At 34.8% G+C, this 14,260-nt stretch overlaps 1 protein-coding gene across 1 annotated transcript in view; it reads right to left on the bottom strand.

The window, feature by feature from the left end:
- Nucleotides 1–14,044: 14,044 nt before the first annotated feature.
- LOC136803844 (uncharacterized) overlaps nucleotides 14,045–14,260 on the bottom strand; it is a 31,105-nt gene continuing 30,889 nt past the window's right edge. Inside the window, exon 3 of the transcript XR_010846211.1 lies at nucleotides 14,045–14,054. The gene's annotated coding sequence lies outside the window, so the exon portion shown is untranslated. The remainder of the gene's footprint in view (nucleotides 14,055–14,260) is intronic.

Below are 14,260 nucleotides of genomic sequence, written 5' to 3'. Positions count from 1 at the left end.
GTCTGGGAAATCCCTCTGATTGGAATGTTTACTTAAGAAACTCTTCTAAAGAGGTTTTCGCGGTTTTAGCCTCTACAAAGGAGAGTTTTAGAAAATATAAAATCGTTCTGTAAATTACACAATACTATTATGCATTATGCAATATGCATTATGTTTTATGCATTTTGTACCTGCCGCTTTCTTTTGTCATTTTATCATTGGAATTGACACTTTTTGATAAAAATTTTGATCACATTATAAAATACAATGGTTCTAAAGTCACTTTAATCAAGAATTATATTCATACTCAATGTGATGCAGGAAATATAAATGGATATGAATAGACAGTAGAAAATAGCTTTCCATGCTCTCAGCGCACGTGTTTAAGGCAAATAGGCATATTACAGGTGGTATATGTATTATACGTATTATATGTGTTATATATTACTCTCATATTACATTTACTTTCAAAATCGTACTTTTGATGTATGTTATTCTTTTTCGGTAGCCGGTAATTTTTTAACTCCCCAACTCGAAACTGGCAACTCCCCAACTCGAAACTAGCAACTCCCTAACTCGCGACTAGAATAGTTTCCAAACTCAATTATAATCGAAACTTATCTCGTTAAACCCTTTAACTGCCCGTCGTTTTTTTTAAGGTTCGACCTATTTGCCGCGGGAAAAAAAAAAGTTCGACCTATTTGCCACGGGAAAAAAAGAAGGTTCGACCTATTTGCCCGATGTCGGCATTTGCCGACATGGTCAAAAGGTAGCGATTTTGACTTCATTTTCTGAATAATATATGAAGTATCAGCCAAGGACTATAATTTTGAGTTGAACATTGTTGAATAGTTATTTTTCAACATAGAAAAGCTTTTAACTATTATCTTTTTTCATTTCAAACCATCTAATACAAAATCTTTGTAGAAGTGTTAAATTTTTGGGCAAAGGAATGGAAAGCGCCGATGTCGGCAAATCCCGACATGGGCAAAGAAATCGAAAATGCTCATGTCGGCAAATCCCGACATGGGCAAAGAAATCGAAAATGCTCATGTCGGCATATGCCGACATGGGCAGTTAAAGGGTTAAGTGCTTTTTTCAATATTCTGGAGGTGTTCAAAGTTAGAGGTATCATATGTAGAGCCAAGCAATACATGAAAAGTCATCCCATTTGCCATGAGATATATGAGTCAACAAATCAAACAAAAACCAACAAATCATGTCTCTTCACTTTCATGTCACATCGTGTTTATATGGGATAACCAGAAAGTCAATCCACAAGAACAGCCATCTTCCTTTATTATGGAGTGTTCCAAAACTATTGGTAGGTTGTTTTGAAGTAAAGAAACCCACACAGTTTGTTTTATTTTAAAGATTTAACTTGAAAACAAACTGCATCTTTCCAGCAAAAACTAATGTTTCAACCTGCTACATAACAATTGCCAGTCGGGTCTGTTACTAATATGTAATAGTCTTATTATAACCGACCTTGAGAATCCGTACGGAACTTGTAACATATATTATGTATATAATTATATCAGTCGACTTGAATCATGATATATTACTTACATTTCACTGGATTTTCTCAAAAAATTATGAGAGGTCCGGTTTTTCTCGAAAAATTACGAGGGGTCCGGGTTTTCGTAAAAGTCCGGGGTCCTGGTTTTCTCGGGTTCCAGGGTCCGGTCCGGGTCCGGGTTATACAGTACGCCCTTTAAGCCATCTCCAAAAGGAGACAAATTTAATTTTTTTAAGTGGAATTGGCATTCACAATGACGCAATGGCTCTATCGAAAGAAATAGAGAATTTTGCTAAATCTATCATTAGTTTATTAGAATTTTATCAGAACAAGGTTTTTTTCTAAGTGGAATAGGCTTTCAGAGATTTGATTTATCAAACAAAAGCTAACAAATATTGTTTAGGAGTTATGAATTGTGTTCTTATGAAGTTGATACTTATAAGAAAAACAAAATTTTCTAGCTTAAGCACTATCTTATGTTTGCTTTGAAAGAACCGATCACCGAAAGCTAATATCTATTGGTTTGAGAGTTATGAATTGTGTTCTTATAAAGTTGATGCTTATAAGAAAAATAAATTTTCTAGCTTAAGCACTATCTTATGTTTGCTTTGAAAGAACCGATCACCGAAAGCTAATATCTATTGGTTTGAGAGTTATGAATTGTGTTCTTATAAAGTTGATGCTTATAAGAAAAATAAATTTTCTAGCTTAAGCACTATCTTATGTTTGCTTTGAAAGAACCAATCACCGAAGGCTAATATCTATTGGTTTGGGAGTTATGAATTGTGTTCTTATAAAGTTAATGCTTAACAAATTTTTCTAGCTTAAGTGCAATCCTATATTTGCTTTGAAAAAACCAAACGCCGAAAGCTAATAATCATTGGTTTAAGAGTTATGAATTGTGTTCTTATAAAGTTGATGCTTATAAGAAAAATAAATTTTCTAGCTTAATCACTATCTTATGTTTGCTTTGAAAGAACCAATCACCGAAGGCTAATATCTATTGGTTTGGGAGTTATGAATTGTGTTCTTATAAAGTTAATGCTTATAAGGAAAATAAATTTTTCTAGCTTAAGCGCAATCCTATATTTGCTTTGAAAAAACCAAACGCCGAAAGCTAATAATCATTGGTTTAAGAGTTATGAATTGTGTTCTTATAAAGTTGATGCTTACAAGAAAAACAAAATGTTCCTCACTAGCACAGTCCCCTAGTTGCTTTGATAGAACCGAACGCCGAAAGCCAATATCACTTTGATAAAAAGATATTGACTTATTTCTTATAAAGATGATGCTTATAATAAAAACAACAATCGCCAAATGTTTGCCTTAGTCCAAGAACAATGTGAGAGGGAGAAAGGTCCTATTCCGAAGAGTATACAATTTCACCCAGAAAAGCTCTTCTACACTTAACAGATCATCTAAATAATGACGTAATGTTTTGACCCTGACCCTAACTGATAAGATCGAAATAATCAAAAATCGAAAATATCGAAAAGGTCAAAAAGGAAAAATCGAAAAAGTCACTCGAGTTTAAACACTTTAAAGGGACGAAGAAATAACTCGGGAAACTACAGGAAGCAAAAAAACTCGGAAACTTAAAAGAATGAAAAAAAAACCGAGTTTATAAAATTAAGAGATAACTGGGACATTTGAAGGAAAAGAATAACTTGAAAATTTAAAGGAACGCCACAATAACTCGAGAATCTACAGGAAGGAAAATAACTCGAAATTTAAAAGAACCAAAATAAATAGTAAAATTTCGGGTTATTTCTGGTATTTTAACTGGAGTATTTTTCCCTCCTTTAAATTTTTGATTTTTTTTTTGTTTTTTTAACTCGGTTTATTTTGGTTCTTTTAAAATGACGTCAAAATTTCCAAAAAATGACGTCATAACTCGGTTTTTTAACTCGGGATTTTTAACTTTTATCGAGGTTTTAATCACTGCTTCAAAAAGCGCTGAGCTTGAAAAAAAACAATGCAGTTGTTCCACCAATCATCAAAACAACAAAAGCGCGCGTTAGGTCATTTAATCGTCAGCCGTGCAAAATTACTCGAATCTGATTGGTTTAGAGGAGTGCAATTAATCGTTAATTGCACTATTACCACTTTTTGCACTCTTCGGCGGGGGGACACTTTTGTTCTCTTTTTTCTTTTCTCTCCCAAGTCCTGTGTCAGAGACTTTTTTTACTATGTAATAAAATACAAAGACATTTTTTTTCTTCAATATAAAAAAGAACAAACACATTTTACGTTACAATAGCTTCTTTTAATTGAAAAAAAAGAAAAATTACACTGCAATGTTTTCTTTTTAAACAAAAGAAAAAAAGGAGGTTTTCGAATGTTTACTGACGATTACCTCGGAATCGTATGTTTTGTCGTGCAATTAACGATTAATCACTCGTAACAAAGGAGAAAATACCGTAATTTGCACTCGTCCTTCGGACTCGTGCAAATTACTATTTTCTCCTTTGTTACTCGTGATTAATCGTTAATTGCACTCCAAACCATACGATTACTAGTACTAATTTGTTCGATTTGATATCAGAATGAATGTTTTTGAAATATATAGATCTTATCGGAGTTTTTGATTTTTCTAAAAAAGCGATGCATTGTGGGATTGTTTCGGGAGTATTACAATAGAAACCAATCAAAAAATCCGATTTAGATTTTAAAGGGACATAAAAGTAGTAAAATGTAAACATTGCGCGAACCACGTGTCATTAAAGAGAACAATTAAAATCACCTGTCCAAAACAAACGTGTAAAACAATTGAAACAATCAAAATCAGCCATATTTGCTTTGATTTTCAATTTTGACATGTGACATTTGTTTTGATTTTGCATCCGCAGCATACAGCTTTTTTACAAATTTGGCAAGTATTGTTATGTCCCTTTAACTACCCGAAAGTTTGCAATGTTTTGACAGCAAAAATGTTGAATAATAGAATTGGGAATGAATCGGTGTGCTTTTTTAGTGGAGCTGCGTATTGTTTTTACAGTAGTGTAGTATAAGTAAACAAAGTGGTAAATAGCTTTAATCTTGTACCGCTATTTCACCATGCAAGTAGTTTGAAGAACATTTTGAAAGTGAAGACCATCAAGATTAAATTAAATTCTCATTCATGAGGGAGTGATTTTTTGTGAAAGATTTCTTATTTTACTGCCTAAAAACTTACTTCTTACTTATTCTTTAGCTCGTGTTCGCAGGTGGCAACATTGAGTGGTTAGGGCGAAGGCCAACCATAACCTTCTTTTTTTTTCTTCGAGACCTCCTTGTAGAGCTCGTGTGCGACCAATCATTAAGCACGTGATCTTCGAGTGTTTTGATTGGTCGGCCTCTCTTCTTGTTAGCGTTGTCGTTGCTGAAAAGCAGTCTTTTGACGATGCTGGTGTTCTTTTGTCTTGCAATATGGCCAAGATAGTTTTGTTACTGTTGTTTGACTTATTGAAGGATATCCTCAGTCTTACAGATGCGTAAAACATCTTCACTTGACATGAGAAAGTGGAAAGTTTGCTCATTGTTTTCATCGATTCTTCTTTCAAAGCCACCTCTCACCATCTTACGAAGCATATTAATGGAGGTGGGTCGGATTTGCTGTTGTTGTTGTTGTTGTTGAGTGATATTCCACGTTTGACAGGAATATGTCAACCGACTGCACACAATTGTATTTAGGAGATATACCCTATATCTTTCGATTGTGCAGTTTTTTACTCATTTGGTTGTACTTGTTTTGAGCAACAGCTATTCTTAAGTCAATCTCTGTATCTCCTGTTGAAGGTTGATTGAAGTGTATGTCGGTTCCAAGATATCTGAACAATTTAACATTTTCGATGACTTGATCATTTTTAAGTGTAACGATAGATTGAGGATACTCATCTTGGTTTTGAGATTTGAAATTTATTATCATCGTTTTGGTTTTCTTTGCGTTTATTTGGAGGTGTTTCATTGAGGATTTTTAGTCCTTTTTCTAAGTCTGAAATACTTTCGAATGTAAGTTCTAAGTCGTCAGCATAACCAGCCCAGTCAACAGTATGTTCACCGTAATAGCCTTTAGCTCTTTCATCTCTGGTTGTAGCGGTGGCACGAATTCTGTACTTCAGTTTAAGAAATTTAACATTGTTCTCTTCACAGTTTTGCATAAACACACGCATGACATAATCCATATAAAAGTTGTATAGTGGTGGGGTTTCTGCTCCCCCCTTGTCGAACGGTCGAAGCTCGAAAACATCATTTGGAGTTTGTGCTAATGATGTTGTTTTTTTATGATACAATGATTCGAGCAGATTTATTAGGGTAGGCTCAACTTGCTCAGGAAATCTCTGGTAGATGGATTCGAAGAGCCAATTTCTTACAACGTGGTCGAACGCGGAGCTCAAATCGACGAATAGGAGATAGAATGGCTTTTGTGTTTTGTCCGAGATTTGTTGAAGTCTTTTTATCACATATATGCCGTCTGCGGTTCCTCTATCCCGTCTAAATCCTTGTTGCTGGTCGGTCAGTCTTTAAGTCTATTCAAGATTATTATCACCATGATTTTACAAAGACTTGATCCTACTTGTAAACCTCTGTGCGATGCCGATGGTCACCTATTGCACCATGGTATAGATCTCGTCGTCCATATTTGAAGAAGTAGCGATTCGAGCTCTGATAGTAGGTCAAGAGGGATGAACTCGCAGTTAATTTGTTGTAATACCAGCGGGGGGGGGGGTACCAAGTCAGCTACTGGACCATAGGGTACTAACTTGATTTTTGGATTTTTTTCCAAAAAATTAGACCACCACCCTTTTTAGTACACTGTACTAACTTGTGAAGGAAAGTTAGTACAGTCTTGATTTGACACCACCCTTTAAGTACATCGGATTTTTGATACCACCCTTTAAGTACACTGTACCGGGCTTTAACACTACCCTTTTAGTACAGTGGACTGACGTTTCTCCACAACCGGATTTTTAATACCACCCTTTCAGTACACTGTACTAGCTGTTTTTCGATCAGATAAGTTTAGAAACCACCCCTTATAGTGCACTGTTCTAATTTCTTCTCGGCCAGAATAGTTTAATTCCCACCATATACAAGGGATTCGAAGCATTTTGCTAAGAAAAGCACCAAATTATATAAAAGGAAAGATTTGAATATAAAAATATTTGAATCCTTGTAGTACAAACACTGAAACAATGAAACATACAAAATCATTCGAATACAGTGAAATTAGCTGAAATTAGCACGTCAAAACACTCAAAACCAACTTTGAGTTATTTCCCTTCTTACTCTTGTCTCTGGGGGGGGGGGTTCCGAATAAGCAGGGGGTCCAAATAAGCAAGGGGTAGGAAAATTTTCAAAATTCTAATAAGCGGGGGGATGGAATAAGAGGGGGGGGGTAATTTAAAGTCAGAATTGTTTTAACTGATATCAATTTCAACAACAAAAATAAAACTTTAACAAATGAAAACGTAAAATAAGAACCAATACTAACAAGACGACTTTAAGTCGAAAATTTCGCATAATACTTGAACATCAACGACGAAGACGCATGAAACGTGACTCCTGCAGCATTATGCATTTTGAATGAAGCGCTACACGAGGTCATAGATACTCTGTTTTTTATGAAAAATCTTAATCCATTAAAAAAAGATTCCTTAAAAAATGCGACTAAAGAATTCCATTCTATAAAGCGTAAACAAAATCTTTCAATTCAGAGAACTGCAATATACACTTGAGAAAAATAATTTTAAATTTTTTTGAAAATGAAGAAGAAAAAATGAACTTTTCATTCTTTGGTGCCAGAAACCTCATTTTGTGCTTTGAAGGAACTTGTGATAAAGACTTCATTCACTTGCGCAAAGTTTATATCAACTTCTTTCTATAAACAGTAGAATTTATCTATTACTGAGAAAAATGGCTAGTCAGAAAAATCTGTTGTATACTACTTTCTGATATGAATGATGGCCCACCACCATCAAAATCATTTGACTTTTCCAGAAAAAAGTTGAATATGGGGGGGGGAGGATATAACATTTTTTGGAAATTTAACCCCCCCCCCCTGGACATTGTGACTTTTGATCCCCCGGACAGCAGGTCTAACCCACCCCGCCCCAGACATCAGTTGAATAGTTGAGCTCCAGCTTCTGGACTAAAAAATGGCAGGGTAAAAACTAGCCAACTTTAAGCTTTAAAGAAATAATACTCATTGAGATTAAACTTTGACTCCTTTATAACTGCTTTAAACGGCATCCCATTAAACAAACCCTCCCCAATCTCTTGATGTTTATCCCGTGAAAAAATAAAGGGGAAAGATTCCAGAAAAGTAACAAGATTCTTAGTGCAGAAATGGGATTCTTATACAAACAACAGTAGCATGATTCAAAATGAAAATCCTAATTAGCAAAATGTGTATCAAGATCGGTGAAGTTTGATTGAAGCTTGATTAGTTTGATTTATTACCTTGTTTCCATTCTTTTTACATTCCGACGGCTTATTTAGCAGACGCCCACGCTAAAGTTTAAAGAGCAAGCCAATATCTATCATCCCATCAGGGAGGAAAATCTGGAACTTTTACTAACCAAACTCACCGAACACCAATCAAACTTCATTGGATAAAAAACTGTCATCATTAACGAGGGACCGCTGTACATTGTGCGGTGGTGTACGGTGGGGCTGGATCTAAATGTGCTTTGTACGGCGGTGAAAATAGGTTAATTTGAAATCTGCTGTATTATCTGTACACCCCACCTTACCTTACCTTACCTTAAATCACCGTACAATGACAATGTACGGCAGTGTCTAGGCAGGGTCGTTTCGATTATACAAAAATGATTGCTGAATTTCAATTGACATGATTTCTAAGAAATACTGTGAGATCGGGTAACTTGCATAAGCCCTCAAATGAATGACCCATTTGGTCATTAAAATACAAAGTTAAATCAAAACAAAAATGGTAGGCTAGAGCTGCAAGCGGAGCTGCGTAGTTCATTTGTTTGAAATTTTGCTGCTTTGATTGGTCAGTCATTTGATGGCTCTCCACTGAGATGCAAGTCACCCGACTTCACGGTACTTGCTAAAACTGACTGTTTGTCACAACTAGTTTCACTATTAACACATAACTATCTGGTGAAAAAAGGAAAAAAATATCATACCTGTGCTGTTTGTAGTTTTGGTTTGGTGAAGAAGAGAAGAGAGGGTTAATAATGTTGTTGTTTGTTGTGGAAAATTAACTCTTCTTGTACTGCTTACTGAGCATGATCAATTTATTGGTGCATTCACTAACTACACAAAATACTTAGTAGTAAACAAATATCAAACCTCTTTAAATACTCTACAAAAGACCAGAAAATATGATAAAAATTTATACAGCAGCAGCAAGTTTCAAAAGCATGTCTGATGTGCATAATCATAGTCATAATAAACCCTAACAGCACCGGTGAAACTTTTTTCCTCAGTGGAGATAACAATTGCTATTGAAATCTCAATGGGTATATATAGAAATTCTATTGTTCAAATGTTAAAAAAACCAGTGGGGATGGTTTTGGAGTGCAATTTAAAAAAGTCAATTTCCCAGTGGGGCTAAAATCCTTCTTTATTATCCTCTTTATTATGACTATGGCATAATCAAGCAGCCATTAAAAAGTTTCACAATGATTGTTTACAAAGGCTTGGTTACACTTTTTGCACTAGCGTATTTTATTTATTAAGAAAAGCTCTGTTTTTTATCACTTTTTATCTTTGTGAGTGAGTCCACCTTTAGAATATTTGCCGTAGTACGCCCGCAGCCAAACGCCCACGCCATAATTTGCGCCCCAAAAAATGTCTCGCCAGCCAGACACACGGAAGGCTATCGTAATACTTTCGCTAAGCGAAATTAACAAAAAGGAGAATTTTAACAAGTTTAAGGTCTATCTACACTGTAATAAAATATTGAATTATTTGAATTTAATTAGCGGGGGATGGATTATTTTTCTCTTAACAATTAGCGGGGGGGGGACGACAAGATTATGACTTGATTTCTGGTTATCTGGCAAGCTGTATTTATCAAAATGTAATATTATACCAAATATATAAAAAGGTGCTTTCACTTATATACAGATTATTTTCCAAGTACGTCCAACAAGGTTATTAAAAAACAGAAAACAATAGAGCGGACATTTGTTTTCATAAAACTTGAAAGCTTCGATTCGAACGCTTACACATTAAAATTTATTTGTTGAAATAATGTAGATAGAACCTTATAGAAAATGTAAACAAGATTGGCCGGTCTCCACTTGCGCACACTGTTACTCTGAAACAAATCCAATCAAGTAAACAGAAAACATTGGGAGAAAATCAGTGTACAAATTTGTGTCGCTTAACTAGCCTTAACTTGAAGGTCTCAGACCAGCTTGGACAAATAGGACTAGAGCAAATATACTGGGAATTCACTGGTGTTTATGTGTTTTTACAACTGAAATTTACTAACTCAATTTAACCTAAAAAGTACACCACCCCACCAGCTATGGGCCAGTACACTGACTCGGTATTCCCTCTGGCAATACAGCAATATAATTTGGTATATCAATAAGTTCTTTAATCAAAAGATATCAAACAAAGTTTATTGCTGGTTGATCGACAAAAGGCTGTTTTTTTGTCGTTTTTTACTACTTTATAGAGTCAACCAGCAATAAAATTTGTTTGATATCTTTTGATTGAATGAATATTTTTGAAAAGTTTTTTCACAGTGATGATAATCTAAGATTGAAGAGTCACTCCTGTGAAAATGGTAACTATACCACATTTCTACAAGAAGTTGATTTTTTTCTTCTTCATTTTCATTTTCCTTTTTTTTTCTCAATTTTTTTACTTGATAATATTCCACTCACGAATATCTTTTAAACGAGCACAAAATCGCAACTTGATTCGAATTCTATCAAAAGTTACAGCCATTTTTGTCTCCAGCTGCAAATTATTTTGAGACAGACTTTAGTTGTACTGCGCTATCTCGAACAAAATACGTTTTGGTAACTCTTGGCATCCAGCCAGGGGTTAGGTGAGCATCAATGTCTATTGTCTATTAGCCTCCGTCTCGGAAGAGGACTGGGCCCGAATTTGCGGACGTTTTCACAGTTTCACTTTCGTTTTCGGCTATACGACAGCGTTTTCAAGCAGAAAGCAGAGGGAATCTGTGAAATTATGGCAGGGAATGCTAACCTATTTTTCCAGTGTTTCTCAAGATTGGAGCAAGATTATTGTTCTAGGAAGTTCATAAAGGCCTAATAGTTTCAGATTAGTATGATTTCATCAAAAAAAACATTTACACTAAAGCTCCTTATCGATATGTGAAGGCTACCAAAAATAGCAATGTCCTCCATCAGAACAACTTTAACATAAGGGACAAGGACAATCAAGAAGTCTACTTCTTTGTTGAAAATTTGCACAAAATACTTAGAGAAAATGGTACTATGGAAGCCCATTCTATACTCCTAAATGATAGTTGAAAGATCAGCAGTTGAGAGGGTTGATTAAATAGAACTCAAAGCACATAATAAAGTATACATATATATTTGTCCAGAAAGAACTGGCATGTTGTTTGCTTTGTTTTGGTGTTTAAAAATATGTACTTATCAGTCCTAAAAAAATACAAATTTGAACATAATGAGGGCAGTGAGTCTGGTTAAATGTTACTATATTTACAAGAAAGGATTACTGAAAAAATACTACTGTATGTACTACTGATGAACTAAACTCAAAAACTAAAACTTTACCATAAATTTACATTACGACAATTTAAAAAATCTATCTTTAATAGCAACAAAGAAAAAACATGGCTCAAAGTTTTAAACATAGAGCTAGTCAGAGCTTCAATTCACAGATTCAGTAGGTTTAGAGCTTTCAAAATTTGAAAACAGACAACTGCATTGGTTACTACAAGACATACTATCCACACGGTTTTTTCGATTCATGAAAAAAATAAAGTATTTATCAAAAAAAGGTTCTCTTAATTTTTTTGGTAATCAATTCCAACAAACAATAATCAATATAACAGTTTTTTGAAAACCATCCCACAGTGTAAACATTATCAACCAACTAAACCCACACCGCCAAAATTGTAAAAATAAGTCAATATAATTTATATCAACAATTTCTCGTAAAATGTTTTTTTCCAACATTCTGATACCAATCATGGCTGGAGGCATCATGCGTAGAGTGACTGTGCGGCATTTCATTGCTTTTAATGATCACAATACCAAACATCAACCAAACAAAACTGACGCCAAGCCAAATCTGGCGATTAAAAATTTCCATGAAAATTATAATTGAAACTTATCTCGTAAAATGCTTTTTTCAACATTCTGGAAGTGTTCAAAGTTAGAGGTATCATATGTAGAGCCAAGCAATACATGAAAAGTCATTTGCTATCCCATTTGCCATGAGATATATGAGTCAACAAATCAAACAAAAACCAACAAATCATGTCTCTTCACTTTCATGTCACATCGTGTTTATATGGGGTATCAGAAAGCCAATCCACAAGAAGAGCCATCTTCCTTTATTATGGAGTGTTCCAAAACTATTGGTAGGTTGTTTGGAAGTAAAGAAACCCACACAGTTTGCTTTATTTTGAAGATTTAACTTGAAAACAAACTGTATCTTTCCAGTAGAAACTTATGTTTCAACCTGCTACATAACATTGGTCAGTCGGGTCTGCTACTAACATGTAATAGTTTTATAATAGCTGAGCTTGAGAATCCTTAGGCAGAACTTGTAACATGTATTATGTGTATAATTATGTCAGTCGACTTGAATCATGATACATTACTTACATTTCACTGGATGCATTTTCGCTGTGAAATTATCCGCAAAATTTTCTGACCGCGTTCTGAGACGGAGGCTAATTGTACGATATCGTAGGCGATAGGCGGTGTGGATGATTGTAGTAATCAACTACAATTGCTCGGACCCGGTTACCACAACGCCCCAAAAAAGACATTTTAATGGGAATTCTTGTATCAACATTTGCTGTTTTGAAGACTAAAAAATCATTTTTGCCACACTTTGGCGTTATTTAAGGCTCTAACTGATGTTAGCCAAAAAATGGGCAGTAGCGACTAAAAAAGGGCCGATAAAGGCCGACGAGGTAAATTAAAATGAACCAAATAGCAAAGTAAAAAAGTCTATTTTTGAAACACACGCCCTTCTCACAGACCCGGTAGGATTTTTTGATATTGCCATATCTTTTATGGCCGGGGATTTAAATTCTTTTGTTTTCAAATCCGAAAATCCAATGGGGATGGGAAAAATATTATTTTGCAGTGAGGATTGCTTTATTAATTTCGCCTAGCGAAAGTATTGTTTTCAGCGTGTTTCTGCGGCGACGGCGGCGGTTAGGATTTTTTTTCGGGCGTAACGGGAGGAATGAGGGCGTCACATATAGGGCGTCCCAGGATACTTTGCTAAGACAAGGCCCTGTCTATACTTTAACTTGAAATAAGTAATGCTAATTGTGTCGGGAATCATGACGAGATGTATAACGGATCTAAATGCTGAGACAAGACCCTGTCTATACTTTAATCTGGAAATAAGTAATGCTAATTACCTTGGGATTTATGATGAAATGTAACACGGGTCCAAATCTATCGCTATTCCCCAAGCTTCTGACCGCTGAAGTACAAATAGATTATTATGTGTGGAGTTCCATTATGTGTATGGCTGAAAATGATCCTGTTTTGTATTCATCATTGTCAGATTTTTTACAAACATATCACTATGAGAATTCAATAAAGGATACTAAAACACAATTCCTGTGTAAATTTGAACAAGATTGGAGAAATCTTCACAGTGTTATGGCTGAAAATGATCGTTTTTGACTTTGTCGTAATTTTATCGCGGCTGGCGACCGTTACTTTTGATTTTTCAAACCCGACACAGATTTTTTACAAACATATCACTATGGGAATTCAGTAAAGGATACTAAAACACAATTCCTGTGTAAATTTGAACAAGATCGGAGAAATTTTCACAGTGTTATAACTGAAAATGATATTTTTTGGACTTTGTCGTAATTTTATTGGCTGGGGCGACCGTTCCTTTTGATTTTTCAAACCCAAAACAGTTTTTTTCCAAATATACCACTATTTATTACATACACACTATTGTACCATTTTATTTTGTTTATCCTACTTTAGGCTATTTTTCTCCCCAAAATTTTATCCGGACAATCAAATTAACGGCGCATCATCGCTTCACTATTGTCAAGTTTAGAAAAAAATAAATTTATAAGAACTTGAAGATATTAACTCCTAAATGTTTATCTCCTTTAGCTCCAATTTTGAACTTTTTAGTCGAGGATGAGTGGGGGGGGGGGTGGGTTTGGTTCTTTAGGCAAGAAAGTGCATGTGTAATCACTTAGAAGAGCTAAACTTTCAGCTGTTTTTTTTATATTTGTTAAGATTATTTCTCAAACTCGCTCGGTTTATTTGTGTTAATTTCAAATTGTAAAAATTTCATGACTGTTAAATAATTGACTAATTATCGGGCTAATTATTTTTTTTGTAATTAATAAAACAGTTTGATTTAGCGGTTCAAATTTCTGCCATGCTGGAAAAACGGACAAATGATGTCCACTAATTGCACAAGTTTGAGAGAAGACTGTTATAAATTTTTGCGAATTCGGCCTATTATATTTTTGTCTCTTCGGGGGAGAGGCACGAAGAAGAGAACTGTTTATCTCTCTGCAAAAAAACAACAAAATAACAAGATATACACAAATTCATAATCGTTTAATCTATATTTGCA

This window comes from Clytia hemisphaerica, unplaced genomic scaffold, assembly GCF_902728285.1.
Source record: "Clytia hemisphaerica strain Z4C2 unplaced genomic scaffold, Clytia hemisphaerica genome assembly, whole genome shotgun sequence".
Taxonomy (NCBI): Eukaryota; Metazoa; Cnidaria; class Hydrozoa; order Leptothecata; family Clytiidae; genus Clytia; species Clytia hemisphaerica.
This window is presented reverse-complemented; position numbering and strand designations above follow the sequence as displayed.